The sequence below is a fragment of the Ascaphus truei genome, chromosome 4, assembly GCF_040206685.1.
Source record: "Ascaphus truei isolate aAscTru1 chromosome 4, aAscTru1.hap1, whole genome shotgun sequence".
Classification (NCBI taxonomy): domain Eukaryota; kingdom Metazoa; phylum Chordata; class Amphibia; order Anura; family Ascaphidae; genus Ascaphus; species Ascaphus truei.
In genome coordinates, this window is record NC_134486.1 from 236,159,661 (window position 1) to 236,174,757 (window position 15,097).

At 41.1% G+C, this 15,097-nt stretch overlaps 1 protein-coding gene across 2 annotated transcripts in view; it reads left to right on the forward strand.

Moving 5' to 3' along the window:
- The window catches only part of THBS2 (thrombospondin 2), a 116,033-nt gene that overhangs the window by 40,026 nt on the left and 60,910 nt on the right, over positions 1 to 15,097 (forward strand). The window lies entirely within an intron of this gene.

Below are 15,097 nucleotides of genomic sequence, written 5' to 3' on the forward strand. Positions count from 1 at the left end.
TGTAGAGCAGCTGATGCTGCTTAATGCATAGGTCAGTGGTTTTCAACTTTTTTTGGTTGGGGAACCCCAGAATTCGATTTTGAAATTCTGGGGAACCCCAACCCTCGCCCCTGTCTCTCGTCCCCCTGGTCTCTCAACCCCCCTCCTGTCGTCCCTCATCTCTCAACCCCCTCCCATCGCCCCCGTCTCCCCCACCTCCCTTCACTCTTCGCGTGTGCGCACATGCACGCACGCACATACACTCTCCCACTTTCACACATGCAAAGACACACACACACTCTCCCACTTACGCACACACACTCTCCCCCTTACACACACCATACACATACACACTCTCCCACTTAAACAAACACAGCATGTGCTAGCACTTGCTGCTCTAGCGCCCCCCTTGCCATGTGAGTAAAGTACGAAGAACCGCTAATTATAAGGCCTCATGCAGTAAGCAGCTATAAGCCACTTATCACCAGTTAATCGCCAAAAAAGCCTACAGCGATTCAGTAAACACGATAAGCCGGCGATAAGAGCAAAAATCACCGGGTTGTTTTGCAGAGAGAAAAAAACGCCAAGCGCGTGGCGATAAGACACTTATCGCCAGTTTCTCAAACTCGCTCAATTCTAGTAGCCCCGATCAGCTTATCGAGGCTGATCGTCACTCTAGAATTGAGATTTCCTCTCCAAATCGTCCCGCCAGAAAAAGTTGGCAAGAAGGTGTTGAGAAGCTGGCGATAAGCAGCAAGACGGCACTTAGAAAAAAAATGAATTTTTCCTGCATTGGATTGATGCTGGGAGACTCCATAGCTGATAACCATTAATATCACCACAGGAGACACCCGGCATGAATCCCATGCACTAAAAATGCATTTACAGGCAACTTCATTACCTATGCGGCTAACCGCTAAGGCAATTGTGAGTAGTGGGGGTGGGTGAAGGGGGTATTTGGCCCTGTGGCGGGTGTTTAGGCTTTGCGGGGGGGTTTGCGGGTGGACTTAACCCCTTCATTACCGTAGCGGTTAATACTGCTACGGTAATGAAGGGTTAACCCCTCCCGCTACGCACCTGTAGGCTTAAACACCCATGCTTGGGGCTACTACCCCCTTAACCCACCACCACCCCGCTACTGTACTATATGTGTTGGGGGGAGGAGGTGTATTTATTGAAATAGAGGCCATCTTTTTTTTTTTTTATAACACGAATGGTAATGCAGGCCAGCGGGGAACCACGGGGACCACCTGAGGGCCCCCGGATGCCCATGGGGACCACCTGGGGACCCTCGCCAGCCTGTGTAATCAATCGTGTGTTCAAATAAATAAATAATGGTTTTATGTGGGGGCACAGGGGGTGGGTTGTGTATTGGTGCTTACTGCATATTTCAATTTTATTACTAGTGTAGATGAGCAGGGGGTCTCCGGAGCAGAACCTCGTTGTTTTCAGGTCTGGGGACCCCCTGCTTCCCAAGATACAGGCCCTGTTATGGGTACCGGTATCTCCTATGCATGGAAATGTCCCACGTCACGTGACCGGGACATTTCAATGCATAAAAAATACCAGCACCCCATAACGGGGCCTGTATCTCAGGAAGCAGGGGGTCCCCGGACCTGAAAACAACACGGTTCTGCTCCGGAGACCCCCTGCTCATCTATACTAGTAATACAATTGAAATTTGAAAAAAAAAATATTTCGGACGAGATTTGCGCAGAGAGAGGCGGCTCTCTCTCTGCAGCAGAATCAACTCGCTGGGCGAGCCCTTTTCAGAGGGCCGATCATCTCGCTGCCAGTTACTCACCATGTTTGTAAATGTTGCTGTTACTGGTATGCGGGGCTTTCTGCATACTATGATAGCAATTCTGTCAAAAATGGCGAATTAAAAATCATGGCGATTTTTTTTCTATCGGACTTTACTGCATGAGGCTCATAGTCTCCTGTTTGTAGCAGGTATGATAAAATTGTTGCAGTTGGTTTATAGGAGAGAGAGCCCTATAGTAGCACAGATCAATACTATTTGTTACTGTTGAATCTTTAATATAATCCCTGGTGTGGTAGGTATACAGATTTAAAGTCATGTACTTTCAGAAAGGCAATAAAACCCTGTATGATGGTCTGAGCTGCGGATGGTCTAGATAATTGATCTATTGTTTGTGGCAATTACTGGGTTTATCGTCTAGCCGCTAGACTAGACTTTCTGTTGGCTATATATCAGTGCTAAACTACGCTAGAATATAGCATTTCCTGACTTAAATACATTCTTTCCTCATGGCACCGGCATAAGCCCACCCCTTGTAGAGGAGGCTTTGAAGCTCCTCAACCCAGACCATGTCTATAGAATTTGTGTAGAACAGTTGACACCTTGTGGGATATCCAGGATGGACCCCCACCACAATTAAGTCCCTTTGAAGTTCAGAGCAGACCAAAGAAACAGGCCTGACCTGTTTCAAACCCAGCATTTTGTATTTTGTTAACACATGTGTAGCTCATTAACCCCTCAAGCACCACAGGGATTAACTACATAATATCTCATAATATCATAATGACAGTGAGGTACACACTTTTTTTCACAGAGTTAGTTGGAGGCTCCGACTGATCAAAGCATGATAGCGATCTGAGCCGGTAATTAGCAATAGCAGGCAGCAGATGATAAAATGGGGGATAACAGGTTTCTCCTGCTGCAGTGTACTGATGTAAGCTACTCGCAGTCGGAACTGTAAGTCAGTTGTTAAAGCAATTAATGTACTTGTGTTCCAAATTGAGCCTACAGTCCACAATCCAAAGTCTAAATGCTAGTGTTTGGTTGAGGAGGAGTAGATGCTTAGACCAAGAGTTCTGTAAGGACTCCAGCTGATCACTGTAATGTAGCTATCGGAACGTGATGGCAGACGGACAAGCGGCAGAGCAGGGGGTGAGAGGTCTCTTCCTGCTGCCTTCAGATAGAGCAGCACCGCTCAGGAAAGATTTTGTGACCGGGCGGCTGCTTGTTCACTGCTATGTGGGGATGTCCACAGAGGCTAGTAAATGTAAAGTATGAAGAACCGTGCCAATTTACTCCCCCCTTCCCGTTCCATCTTCCGCAACAGCTCCAAATTGTCGGGAGATAGGCTTAAAAAGCGCATGTTGATAGGCGGTCATGACGGATTGCCTGCGGCCAAAATGCACTCACCCCTGGCATGTGGGCGAGGGAATTTGTCAAGCCCTGTTTATATATATATATATATATATATATATATATATTATTGTTTGCAGGATGGCCTAGCGGCAGGGTCAGTAAGATGCTAAGACACTGTGTAAAGCTTAACTGTAGTGGTTTATTATCCAGCAGACAAATAACCATCATGTGACACCCACATCACGTTGAGGTCCCTTTATATCCTAGCTAATAAGAAACACGTGATTGAAGACTGCAATGTAACCATTTTGACACAAGAAGTGAATGATTGGTTTGCTACAAATTAAATCTGAATGCAAAGATGGAAAGAAGAAAACTGATTAAAAACAGATGTAACCCCCTGTGTCTGCTATCAGCACATGACATGGTCCCTTTAAGAATTACATTCCACTGGACCATGAGACTGTGCTTAGTCAGTGGAATTACAGTTGGGGACAGTTGAAGAGGGAGAGAGGCTGGGAGTTCTCCTGAGAGCTAATGGAGTGAGGTTATGTGCAGATCCCTCCTAAACAAAAGGATCTGCATGAACCCCACATAGAGAGAGGGAGAAGAGGAACCCTGCACAGAATAGTTTCTGTTATAAGCAGCAGCAGCAGAAAGCAGCAGCAGCAGTAAGCAGAAACAGACAACAGCAGACAGAGCAGCAGCCCAGCAGTAGCAGCAGCCTGCAGAAAGGCTCTTTGAGAAAAGTATCAGGGGATCATCAGCCTCCAGCCTGAGGAAACAGTGAGAAACTACAAAGAGGATCTTCATCACCAAGATAACTAAAAGGTACTGAAGCCTTTGTGAAACACAGGCCTGCCACAGTACCACACTAACCACCATGTACCAAGCACATATACCAGGATTCTCTATGACACAGGGTTGTCAGGGGTAATATAAGACTCTCCAATACCTAGGATTGCGCAGCACTGGGGTTGTACTGTAAGTGTAACAATGATACAGTGGTGGTCCTCAACCAGCGAGGTTCGCTGTGATGGTTGTGATGGTTGTGTTTATACCTTTTCTATTGTTTATAACATTGTTATAACTACCCTGGTGTCATGACGGTTTATCTGACATACTGTATGATCACGTGGTCAGCTGGTAAATACACATAGCACTAACAGGAGTAGAACGCAAGCCCCCTCATCAGCAAGAAACAGATTAGTCTGAGGTAGTTAACAGAAGGGTAACACAGACAAAAACAATCAACATCAAGAACCTTGAGAATAACAGCAGACAATTTCAACTAGAGTTGAAAATTCGCTTCAGCTTGCTCAAAATTTATGGGGACCCTTAAACAATTATGAAGAACTTATGAAAGTTGTAGTTGAAAGCGCAGGAAAAACTGGCAGAATCGCTAACAAAAAAACGAATAAGAAAATATTAAATGAGACAAAGCAGTTACTGAGGAAATTACAAGAAATTAAACAATCCCAAGACTGAGTTGAGAGAGTTGAGAACTTCAATTGTACAAGAACACCAATAACACAGGGCATAATCCTGTAGAGATAGAGCGAGAAGAAACCACCAATGCCATGCGTCCTTCCAGAAGTGGCAAATGCATTCAATCCATGAAGAATTGTAAGGCTCCTGAGGAAGAGGGAATTACAACAGAAATCTTGAAAAAAGCTGGCAAAGAAGTAGAGAAAATCAAAAACTCTTTACAGTAAAATTCCAAAACAATAGAGCAATTCTATAGTTATACTCATCCATAAGAAATGTAACAAAGAAGACATTAAAAATTACAGACTATTCAGTCTACTTCCAATCACCCACAAATAACTAATAATATATTCACTAATCGGCTGCAACAGAACAGGTCGTTGTCCAGCCTAGAGAACATTATGGATTTTGCAGTGGATACAATACAATGGACAAGGTTTTCCAAAGCAATTAATATGATCTACCACACAACGTAGCGTTCGTAGATTACGAAAAAGTATTGGATTTTTGCCTACATTTCTGAAGTTTTAAAGGCATTCAAAATAAGAAGACAAAGCATTGAAGACGGGTACATTGATATTATCAGGAACATTTGTGAGAATGCCACATCAACCATTAGATTACATGAAGATACAAGCAATGTCACCTAAGCTTTTCACAGCAACACTTAAAGAATTGTTGAGAACATTAAATTGGGAAGAATTTGGAATCAAAATCAACACTGAATAGTTAAGTCACCCATGAGTTGCAGATGAGATTGGTTGTTTTTTTTTGGCCACAGGTCCAGAAGACATCCAGAAACAAATCAGGGAGCTGGGTGAAGAAAGTCTGAAGTTGGGCCTTCATATGAATCTTAGCAAGACAAATATGTCCAGTATATACAGTAAAGATCGAAAGAAATGGAATGGAACTAGAAAAAGTCAAGGACTATATCTACCTTGGCCAGCAAGAATCACTGGATGGGATCCTTTAAAATTAAATCAAAAGAAGAATGAAGATGGGCTGGAGCACATTTTTAAGAAACAAGACAATCTTACAAGTGAACATTCCAATGTGCCTTAAATGGAAAGTGTTTGACCAGTGTATCCAAGATGTGATCACATATAGATGTGAAACTTGGACCTTAAATGCAAAAAAAATTCAGAAGCTTCAGACAACTCAAAGACAGATGGGGAGATGTATGTTGGGTATTACCTGAAGTGATAAGAAAATTAATTATTGTGTTTGAAACCAAACAAAAGTCTGTGAAATCACCATAAGAGTAAAGAAAGGAAAATGTCCGTGGTCCAGACATATCATAAGAAGAAGTTATCATCGTTGGGTAGGGATGGTACTTGAATGGATTTGACGGGATTCGACAGGATATTAAAAGACCAAGACAACAATCAAAAATAAAATGGGATGATGAAATCAAATAATTTGTTGGAACAACGTGGAAATCGTTAAGGAGGCCGTCATCTAGAACTTAATCAACAAGGGCTGGAAATTACGCTGATAATGATGATATGTACAATATGAAGGAGTGGGGGTTTAGGTAGGGTTTGTGAGGAGGAAATGTGTCTGCGTGTGTAACACATGTCTAAATTCCTTGAGGCATATATTTTCACAAAATACATACTTTTATGGGGGTATTTTTACGCTAGAGAATGTTTTACCTTGCCAGTGTGTATGTTTTGCATTCAGGTCTGAAAAATGTAGGCGTAAAATAAAGAGCCGTACAAAAGTTTACTAATTGGGGACCTGTTTTACCCAAAACAATATGTAAACCTATACATATATAATATGAATGTACCCAGGAGACTCTGGGCAATAAGATTTAGTATTTGCTTATATTATTACACTGAACATCTATGATAAATTGTAAAGCAAAGTCTGATGTTAATGGTCTTTACATTTTTTTTCATACATTTACATTGTTTTCAACAGCCAGAACATTTTGTGCAAAAGACATGCTTTGCAAGTTTTAATTCGTTGTGGCATATACTTTCAGAAAGTATGTATTTTTGTAGGGTTAATTGTATGCTAGTGGGTAGTTTTGACATGTGCACCTTTTTATATTCACCCCTGAAAAATGTACATGTGAACAGTCTTGCCATTTGTGGACTGTATTAGCCAAAACTAGGAGCGTAGCTATAGGGGGGTCCATGCTCTCGGGGGCCCGGTCTCACCCCCTCTGTCAGCGGCCCATTGATCTCTTCAGTCAGACGGGGGAGATGGTATGCGACGGCGGGCCCTCGACATTAAACAGAGGATAAGCCGGCAGAGGAATCAGCAGCTGTTTCACAGGCAGAGCAGGAGAGAAGCACGCTCTAGCAGCAGACTTCTGGGTCAGACCACTAGAGCATGCTCCTACCCTGCTAGGTAGGCATGGGGGAAGAGAGGGGAGATGGGAGGGAGGTGATGGTGGTGAAGAGAGGTGATGGTGGGAGAGAGAGTGGGGATGATGGTGGGGGAGAGAGAGAGAGGTGATGATGGTGGAGAGAGATAGAGGTGATGATGGTGGAGAGAGATAGAGGCGATGATGGTGGAGAGAGATAGAGGTGATGATGGTGGGGAGAGATAGAGGTATTATGGTGGGGAAAGAGAGACGTGATGCTGGTAGGTGGAGAGAGAGGTGATGGTGGTGGGGGAGAGAGAGATGATGGTGGGGGGAGAGAGGTTATGATGGTGGGGAGAGAGAGGTGATGATGGTGGGGGAGAGACAGGTGATGATGTGGGGGGAGAGATAGGTTATGATGGTGGGGAAGATGTGATGATGGTGGGGAGAGAGGAGAGTGGGAGGGAAGGGGAGAGATGAGGAAAGAGAGAGATGAGGGGTAAAAGTGAGGAGAGGGAGAGATGATGATTATGATGGGGAGAGATGATGATGAGAGTGATGATCAGGGAGAGGATGGAGGAGGGAGAAAAAAATTGCAGTCAGTATTAATATTAATGAAGTCCTGAATTTTGTTTGCTCTGGGGCCCGCACATGTCTAGCTACACCACTGGAACAGTATGTAAATCTAAACATATAGGGTATCGTTTAGGGAACCAGTGTCAATAAAATCTAATATTATTTTTTGTGAAAGGTTGATGAAATTTAGGACAAAAATATTTATATATACATATATTCATGCCATCATATCTTAGTCACATAATATGTAATTCATTCAAAATAGACAATATGTGTTCTAAAAAACATTATATAGGCTTCATATGTAAATATAAAGTATCTCACAGGAATTATAGTTAAATAAATGTATTGCCAAATTTGCTGGACTTTGCAAGGGCACCTACCCTTGGCAACAAAACAATTAAAAGCTGGTCCCTGTCTTTGAGTTGTTACTTTCAAATCTTAAATCCATGAGCAATCAACATTTCTAACTTTCAGTTCTTCAGTATTAGGTGATACCTTTTTTTATTTAGACTTTCAATAGATATTATAAAACAAGCTTTTGAGAGTTTTCCTCTCTTTCTTCAAGGATTTCTGCTTCATATCGTCATTTTGATAATATTGGACTTCTACAGTGTTTGCTATTATTACATTGACTATGCTAATCACAGGACCTATGTGGACTCAGTTCTTGCTTTCACAAGTTCACTGGCTCTGACACAGAGTCTGTAAATTCTTCCATTTGTGCATTTGACAATATGGGGCCATTTTTGACAGCATTGCTATCACGGTATGCAGAAAGGTCCGAATACCAGTGATAGCAACATTTGCAAAAATGGCGAGTAGCCGGGGACGAGATGATCTGCCTTCCGAAAAGGGCTTACCTGGCGAGTTGATTCTGCTGCAGAGAGAGAGAAAGAGACACCTCTCCCTGTGCCAATCTCGCCGGAAATTATTTTTTAAAATTTAAATTTTATTACTAGTGTACGTGAGCAGGGGGTCTCCGGAGCAGAACCGCATTGATTTTAGGTCCGGGGACCCCCTGCTTCCCGAGATACAGGCCCGTTATGGGGTGCCGGTATGTCCTATGCATTGAAATGTCTGGGTCACGTGCAGGTGTCTGGGGTCCACAGGTCATCCCCACAGTTGTGTGGGGGCCCTTGGGTTTTTCCCACGGATGTCTGGGGGCCCTCGGGTTGTTCCCATGGGTGTCTGTGGGCCCTTGGGTGGTCCCTGCGTGTGTCAGGGGGCACCACAGGAGTCCCTGGCTGGTCTTAGTTGGTGTCCGGAGGTCCTTGGGTGGTCCCTGTGGGCCGCCGCTGGTCTGCGGTACCATTCCTGTATTTAAAAAAACAAAAACATGGCCTACATTTCAATAAATACACCTCCCCCCAAACACATACAGTAATGTACAAAATAACTACAGCTCAAACCTGTAATAGCGCGATCTGCTACAATGCGGATCCGCTTATAACGCAGTATGAGTGTGGCTCCCGTTTTCAAAAAGCTAAGCTGCATATAAAAAATTATATATATTTTTTCCCAAAGCTTTATTACTAACGGAGACAAACACAGAGACAGACAGAGACTGACAGACAGAGACACACACACATGTTACTGGGCATCATTACATTAATAATACAATGGTGAACCAAAGTGACTTAGAACGGCGCTAAACAACAGTTCTGGTGAATTAAGTGATTAATTAAAAATATAAAGTGAATTGTAAGGTGCAACAAAAACGGATTCTCAACCTTCACAGGGAATATGTACAGATTCCCCTCAAGATAATGTAGGTCCAGGTATTGGAAGGGAGCGATGGTATCAGGAACACCCAGAATAAAAGATAGTAAAAAATGATGGTGCAGTACAATAGCATACAGTTTGTAGAAAATCTTGGCTCTATTAAGTGCCTACTTACAGGTAAGTGGTTATATCAGCATTTGGCAAAACAGCAGGTAGGTAGTAGACCGCAGTAGCAGGGACCCGAACAGCTGGTATTAAGGAGAAATCCCACTCGAGTAGGTGTTTCATGGAAGACAAGGAGAGACCATGGTGTAGATCGAAAATTCAGGTTTATAGGTTAAAAACACTTTTAGGAAATGTACTCACAATAAGTACATAGGACATGTACACATAGCGTTTTTCTTGAGGCAGTAGAGTGCTGGAACAGATGGAACTCTTGCTGCTTCACTTCCAAGTGACCCCCGTCGGATCGCGGTGGATGGCGTCTGACGTCACATCCGGTGAAGGGTTGATGACTTCCGGTATGGCAAACAAGGAAGCGGACAGCAAGGAGACACAGCAGACTCGGCGCCTTCAGTTTCACAACAGCTGTGCAGGCTAGGAATGGCTCTACGCATTTCGCTGTGTTCACAACAGCTTCCTCAGGAGCAAGTGTGCTCCAGAGGAAGCTGTTGTGAACACAGTGAAACGCGTAGAGCCTTTCCTAGCAGCCTTTCCTACTGCCTCACGAAAAACGCTATGTGTACATGTCCTATGTACTTATTGTGAGTACATTTAATACCTTAAAGCAGTAACCAACACAACAATTAATTCATACAACCACTAGGCAACACATTAATTAAAACCATTCAACACCAACATTTATCATTAATTAAAATCGCTAACCAATCTGTAAAAAGAAAAAAACAAGACATCACAATTCAAATCAATTTAATCTAAACAATAAAAATACATAGAAAATAAAACAGTCAATAGAAGAAATACATTTGCCAAAAAATGCATTGGCTCCCATTGTATTCATCTGTACCCGTAAACTGGCACGGTTTAATACATTAGCAGTCAATGGGCAATGAAAACATAAAAAAAGAAAAGTCCAGTCAAAAACAACTGTAAAGATAAAAGTACATACATTCAATATTTATCTTACCTTTAGAAGCGTTGACCCCAAATGCGTCTCGCTGCTTCACGGCAGCTTCTCCCCACTTTCTTGACAATTTTTTCTGGCGAGGCAATTCCGAAAATAAATCTCAAGTCTAGAGCAGCGATCAGACTCGATAAGCTGATCGGGGCTATTAGAAATGAGCGAATTTGAGAAACTGCCGATAAGTGTCGATAAATGGCTTATCGCCGCACGTTTCGCGATTATTATTATTTTACCAAAAGCTGCCGATAACTGACTTATCAGACCTTTCTGCATAGGCCCCCTTATGTGGAAGACATTTGTTATATCCTATGAGTGGGCATTTGTCTGGAGTTCAATATTAAAGCCTACTATATTTTGGTACCTTATTGCCGTAGGAATGTGAATTTCTCTCTTTGATCACCACTCTTTTTTATATATAAATGTAAACTTATTACAACATTACAAATACAGTCAAATGTTTTTGTTTCTTTTATACCCCAAACAAAGGGCAGGAGGTCTGGATCCCCGTGGCCACAATCAGGAAAGAGGGAGAGTAACTCCTCTCCCTCACTCTTACACCCTCCCTCCAGCTAAACTCCCCCCCCCCGCTATGACCATCACCTAAACTTAATCCTATACACCCTAATCTCATGGGCCTCAAAACCCCCTCCCCGTGTCATGCCCCCCCTTGCTGAGGGATAGAGAAACTACTTGAATAAAACATTCATTATGCAACTCTTTGAATAAAAAGAGTTCATTTAAAATCATTATGCTTCAAATCTACACACTGTAGGAAGTTCATCTTGGGAAGTTGTTCAACCAAAGCAGAGAAATGGTTTTCTATTAGTACAACTCCTTTTATATGGTATAGGATTTAATTACAGGAATTCAGCAAAGGGAAATGTAGCTGTGTTTGCACCAAATGATTGACGGTTGTCTGTCCTGTCTCTAGGGTAGTAGGAGGCAAGCAGTTTCCTCCATCCCGCAGGGGAAGAATGTGCAAAAATCAGAAACTTTTGTATGAGATGTCAAAATATACTAATAGTGATATGGTTTTGTCTTACTTCATTCATTCTAATTTTCCTCATACAGTAGGCTATTTTTGTTTCTCAGTATAAAGTTACTCAAAACTAATATATCATCACTCTAGTTACTCTGTTACCTAGGAATGTACAGGAAGAAAAGTTAGGAAACTCCACAGGTATTAAACAGGGTTCAGACTGATTATTTGCTGGGAGGTCCATGTACGTATACAAAGTAGTAAGCCACAGAAGTCAAGATACCGGAGGGAACATAACTCAGCATGATGATGGTTTAATTCTCCTTGTTTCAGACGTCCATGCTCAGCAGGGAAAGGTGTGGATTTAATGCAAGTTAACAGGGACTGCATTCCCTGAAGAGGTATTGGATTTTCATAGGATCCCGTCAGTACTGTAGGTCAAGGAGCAATCCTTGCTTCAGTGTTTTAGATCAACGAACTGTAAAGTCTTGAATTCTGAGAGAACCGTAATCAGTTTTAAAATCATTAGAGAATAGAGACAGAATAGAGTGGAATCTGGTCTCTACAAGCTATAGTTATATTTATTTATAAAAATGTTTTACCAGGAAGTAATACATTGAGATTTACCTCTCGTTTTCAAGTATGTCCTGGGCATTCTCTAAGATTAATAGTAGTTCTATCTCCATGTACCCTTTGAAGTCAGGTAACTATCATTGAAACAACAGCATTGTTGTACATCCCTATCACATTAAATAGAACATAATACAGTCATATGGACATCTGTTCATGATCCTAAAACTTTTTTCATTTATTTTTGAATAAGGAATGTCTCTGGGGTTATAGAACTTGGCAGCATAAAAACCAGGAAGATACTTGCAATGTCTATAAAGTTTTTATTGCCAATGTGTTGCAGACACTGAATGCGTAAAGGGAATTAAAGCATGGTAGGTAGTTTTTGTAATACTCCTTTAGAGTTCAATTTTTTTTTAGAAATAATACATAATTCTGTGGTTTTTTTCAGCCTGCTTTTGATGTAATTTACACTATTGATCATTTGATTGTGTTTGAAAGGTTGAAGCAGGAATCCCCATTTTTTATTGATTTTTTTTTCTTTTGTACGAGAACTGATGGGTATCCGGTGCTGATCTGGGGTCCCCTTGGTTCTCGAGATACTTGAATTTTACTGTGTCACTGTGTGGCAGAACAAAACCAACAATATAGCCATGGGGTCAGCAACAGAACGTTTTTGCAGCTGTCTTCTTGCCGCTGTAGCTAGTCTGATGGGGACCTCATGGCCATATTTGGTACTCCAGGCAAGTACTGTTGCCCGGTGCACAAAACTAGTTGCAACTTGTGAAGCAGGGGTCCCTAGAGTCTAGAGATCAGAGTGCTCCCCAGTTTAGGGGGTACAAAAAATACACCCCCCTCCAAATAGAGCATCATGAGCTGCTGCTTTAAAGTGAGATAATGTAGATTTAATTTTAAAATACCTGTTAGCTAAACATAAACTGTTTCTCTTTCATTAATAGATGGAAAAATCATGAACTATTTAGCCTGTGGGGCAACTATTTGTACTTGTTCTCATACAGTAAATATCTCAGGGGTTCTATAAGTTAAAAAAAAAATAAGAGGACAAATACATATATTATTTAGTTACACTTTGCTTCTGCGCTCGGTGAACATAAGGCTATTGGGAAGTGTAATCTATTTTTATCATAAAAAGTTTGAATGATTAACGCAACATATGTTTTTTTAAGATTTTTACAAAATTAGTTTCTGAGAAGCATTACTCAACTCTCCCTATGACAATTCCATGTATAATTCTAGAAAGTGTATTGTTTCTGAAACATTGTATACAGTAGTCTCTACTTTCCATCATTAGTAAAATGGTTATATCTCACAAGTTTCCACTGCATTGCAATGTGGGATAAAACCATTGTGGGTTTATGCTTAGTCAAGTACTGTAGTACAGTCTTATTATAAGAAGGATAAAAAAAAATGTTAAAATGTATTGATTATGTTTCATACAAGGAGCCCCAGGGATCCACCGAAAACATGTGGAAAATCACTGTAGCATGACATTTTATTCTCCATGCATGTAATGATTGTAATGTGCGTTATTTGAAAAAAAAAAATTGTGGTGTCAAAATTACAATTGAATTGCATAAAAAGTCAGTGATATTTTCTGTTATGCTGTAAAATGCTGTGCTATCAATTTGGTCCATGGCAGAGGCTTTATCTGTACTTGGTTACATCTCTTAAAATGTGTAGAGTCTAGCTTCACATATAACTCAGTTACCCCAGGGTCTTGAGTAATTGAGAAAAAAATATTACTGCTGGATATAGTGATAAAGATAAATAGGGCTGTGTTGGGGAAGACATCACATAATACAAATATATACAGATGTAGCCCAAATATATTTCCCTTGAGCCACAGGAAAAAAAATTACATCACAGCTGCTTCTTTTTAAACTCCGGGCAGCTTGCCCAGAAAACTACGACCATGGGGATATTATGAGTGGGCTTCATGTGCATTTGTAAAAATAAATAAATACAAAACCGTGGTTTTGATTCCAATTCCATAGCTTATTCAAAAAGAAATGAGCAGAAAGGGAAGTGCTAAAGGAATTCTAGTCACAAACAGATTACAAACTGAACTCTGGCATTAGGTCATTTTATTTACAAAAAATCAAACTGCTTAACTATTTATCAACATTACCTGATCTGTGTTAATTGAAGATTGGGTCACCTGCTGTCATTCACATTCCAGATGCTCTCTCCTCTCTACATACTGTAGTGTTTCAGACATGGGATTTGAATAGTACTTTTGTCCACATGTATCCTGACAAATGAGAGACAAGAATGTAGTGTGCAGCAGGGAGTGGCTAATGAATATGTGTAGATTGAATTTGAATAAGGCAATATAGTCTGTATATCCCAGCCTCACGTATGCAAAGACACAATGTGTTAAGATATGCTTTGAATTATGAAAAAACATGGTAAAGGTACAATCACCTCTACCCTCGGAATATAATATCCCTCAACATATCTACAGACCATTTCTTAGTCTCCTTGAAGTTGACCATGAACGATATGGCAGATAGAATTTGCTGAGCGCCCTAATTCCATTTGTTGTGGGAGAAATGGGAAAGTAATTAGGTAGTACTTGCCTCCCTTTCATAACTTATGTTTAGCTCAAATTTGCGGTGGTATTGCACCTATTACAACTTCTCCCTTATCTCATTCTTTGGATGCCACAAGTGACAGCAAACTAGGGGACCTTATGATGTTCAGAGACATTTTGCACGTTTGTAGCTTTCGAGGAGTGGATATACTCTCATGGAGGGGAAAATTTACATCACAGGGAACAGCGAACGCAATTGAAATGGAAGAGGACAGCTTCCTCTCCCATTTATGACATTAGAGAGCATGGCATGACCACATGAACAAATGGTCACGATGCTGAAAAGTCTGTGGCTCTCAGGTGCTACTGTATGGACCTTCTGACAGAATACACGGTAAATATAGCAGAAAGTGTTGTCTATAGCAGTTCTTTTTATTCCAGTACAACTTCAATATCGATTGCTTTAATAATAATAACAATAATAATAATACAGCTAAACCCCGTTATAACGCGCCTCGCTATACCGCGATTCGGTTATAACGCGGTTTTCCTGTGGCTCCCGTTTTTAAAAAAAAAAAAAAAAAAAAAAAAATTTAATTTAAAAAAAAAATTTTAATTTTTTTTTGCACACTGCACACACTCCCAGC